Source organism: Eptatretus burgeri, unplaced genomic scaffold (genome assembly GCF_056783735.1).
Source record: "Eptatretus burgeri isolate ZD-2024b unplaced genomic scaffold, Ebu_testis_v1 Ebu_testis_scaffold_149, whole genome shotgun sequence".
Taxonomy (NCBI): Eukaryota; Metazoa; Chordata; class Myxini; order Myxiniformes; family Myxinidae; genus Eptatretus; species Eptatretus burgeri.
In genome coordinates this window covers 37,501-40,638 of record NW_028222099.1, presented here as the reverse complement: position 1 = coordinate 40,638, position 3,138 = coordinate 37,501, and the positions used below count along the sequence as shown (strand labels likewise).

The 3,138-nt window shown below is 43.4% G+C and overlaps 1 long non-coding RNA gene across 1 annotated transcript; it reads right to left on the bottom strand.

Annotated features, from left to right (window-relative positions):
• Positions 1-806: 806 nt before the first annotated feature.
• Positions 807-2,867, bottom strand: LOC147007475 (uncharacterized). The gene is made up of 4 exons (XR_015054164.1): positions 1,810-2,867; positions 1,548-1,706; positions 1,186-1,243; positions 807-961 (listed from the first exon to the last, which is right to left on the bottom strand). It is a non-coding gene; the product is annotated as an uncharacterized LOC147007475 (long non-coding RNA).
• Positions 2,868-3,138: the final 271 nt, after the last annotated feature.

Genomic DNA, 3,138 nt, shown 5'->3' with positions numbered 1-3,138 from the left:
GGTTCATTTTATTCACAGGAATTACAAAAGACAAAGATAAATTGAAATTTTTTGACTCCGCCCCTTTTTGACTCCACCCACACAAGCCCCACCCACACAAACCCCGCCCACACAAGCCCCACACAAACCCACCACACACAAGCCCCACACAAACCCACCACACACAAACCCCACACAAGCTCCAATAAATTGAAATTTTTTGACTCCGCCCCTTTTTGACTCCACCCACACAAGCCCCACCCACATAAACCCCTCCCACACAAACCCCACACAAGCTCCACACAAGCTCCACACAAGCTCCACACAAGCTCCACACAAGCTCCACACAAGCTCCACACACACACAAGCTCCACCCATATTCACATAATTAGTGATTAGTTAATTAGTTCCCCCACACACAACATGTTTATTTAATTAAAAAATTATCCACCCATCCACACAAGCTCCACTCATCCACCCATCCACCCATCTCTCCACCCATCCATTGATCCACACAAACCTCATCCACATTCGCCCCTGCCCACATAAACCCTGCCCACATCAACCCCTCCCACACAAGCCCCACCCACACAAGCCCCACCCACACCCCGCCCACACAAGCCCCACCGAAGCCTCGCCCACACAAGCCCCTCCCACACAAGCCCCACCCCCCTCATCCCCCCTGTGCGCCCCCCCACCTTTGACCCACCACCTCCCTCATCCCACCCCCACCCTTCCCCACACACACACATGGGGAGGGGAGGGATGGGATGAGGGAGGTGGTGGGTCAAAGGTGGGGGGCGCACCTACCCTCCCTTCATGTTTTGATCCTCTTCTTGTAATTCAGAATCAAGTAATTGTATACAAAACAAATATAATTTATTAATATTGAAAATATTAAATATTCATTTGCGAGAATGTATAATCTTTCCCAGCAATCTTCTCCAGATGTCTTGTGATTTCGAAACTCAGACACCATATTCTGTTTTGAAACAAAAAGTGGATAATAATTACATGGTAATATGAGTAAGCCTCGTTGACCACTGAATTAACACACCAGGAGGCCGACTCAGCCTGTCATCCTTTCAAGGTCAATAAAATTAATTCCAGTGTACTGACAAAACCGCGTTCAAACTAATAATGCAACCAACATTAGACGACATTCTAAAGAGAGAGTGATATTAATAATAATTCAGAAATATTTACCTCCAGAAAATCATGTGTTGTACAAGATTGCTTCAACAGCTGATGTTGTGCGATAGTGCTGAAAAAAAAAAAAAAATAAATCAAGGGTATAGATGAAGAGACAGACAGACAGGGAAAGCAACACACACCCACACACGCACACACACACACACACACACACACACACACACACACGCACACACACACGCACACACGCACACACACACACACACACACACACACACAGACACACATAGACACACGTGTCTCACCATTGGTTTAATTCATTCGAGATCAGAGACCAGTCATTATAAATCATTTATCTCTTCAATAAGAGCAGAGAGAGGTAGGTAGGAAGACAGACACACACACACGTGTCTCACCATTGGTTTAATTCCTTCGAGATGATAGGACGTGATAAGACTTCGTGCCACTCATTGAAAATGTCTTTCAATTCTCTTCTAAAATCATTGATCTCTTCAATAAGAGTATTAATTTCATGAACCACGTCGTGATACGTAAACTCAATTTCTTCCAATGCCCTGTCAGGGAAAAATATATATATATATATATATATCAGAATTATCATGATTTAATTAATAATCATTTGCTTCATCGTTTAAAGAGAAAACCAAACAAACTTACCAACTCTGTAGTAAGCTTTTGCCTTCATCGGAAGAGAGATCATCCATGTCTCAGTTGTAAAAATGAAAATCCCGTCTGGCAGAAACTTTGTCTGGTGAATCACTTATAAGGCTTACAATGAGAAAATTCCCGAAACATTGGGTGCGGCCACAGGAAATGACAGCTTGGAAAATAACTGGGCGATTGTATGAATCATTTACAAAACATACTTAAAATGGTTTCGATTCAAATGTTTTCAGTTCGTGTTCTGAGATAAAATATAAACACGAGACCTTGTCTCACAGAATAGTTCCTATTTTTTCACAGCATGACTGTCTAAAACCACACAGCACGACCGTGTCAAAAAACACTTCCTCATTTTCACGGCATGAACTGAAAACATTTGAAACAAAACTTTTTTTATGGCGTGGTTTATACACAAAAATGATTTGCAACTCGGACGGTGGTCAGATGAGATCATTAAGAGAAGTTTATCATTTCGTAATGGCACAAAAGGGGTATCTTAAAAAATATAAAGATTCAAATGTTTTAGATGGGGATTATTGTGCAAAGAAAATTAAACTATTGAAGGAATTTGAGAATGAACAAATCTTTATAGGTTCAATGAGTGAGCTGATCAACCTCCAGGTTAAAGGGGAGACAAATAAATATACCTTGGGATAGCCTGGTTATATATATACAAAGCCTGGTGTTGGCTTAGTGGTTAGGGTGGCGGCTTGGGATCCCAGTGTCCCGAGTTCGAATCCCGCTCAGCTGCTGAATTAACACCAGGGGGTTGACTCAGCCTGTCATCCTTCCGAGGTCGGCGAAATGAGTACCAGTATACTGGTCCCGGTGTATGCCCCGGTTAGAATAGGTGTACCATATCCCTGTGTTGTAAGAGGCGTCCAGGAAGGGCATCCGACCATAAAACATTGCCTCACAAAAAGCCAAACCCCTGCACAGCAGGGAAAAACGGATAAAAAGGGGGTTTATTTTTAGGGTAAAAAAAAGGGAATCGCTGAAAATCCCCCATTCATTTACATGGGGAAAAGTGAGCCAGAATCAGTATATTCACCCTACTCACAGGAATTACAAAAGACAAAGATAAATTGAAATTTTTTGACTCCGCCCCTTTTTAACTCCACCTCCACAAACCCCACACAAGCCCCGCCCACACAAACCCCACCACACACAAACCCCACACAAGCTCCAATAAATTGAAATTTTTTGACTCCGCCCCTTTTTGACTCCACCCACACAAGCCCCTCCCACCGAAGCCACGCCCACACAAACCCCACACAAACCCCACCCCACACAAGCACCACACAAGCTCCACACAAACACTCC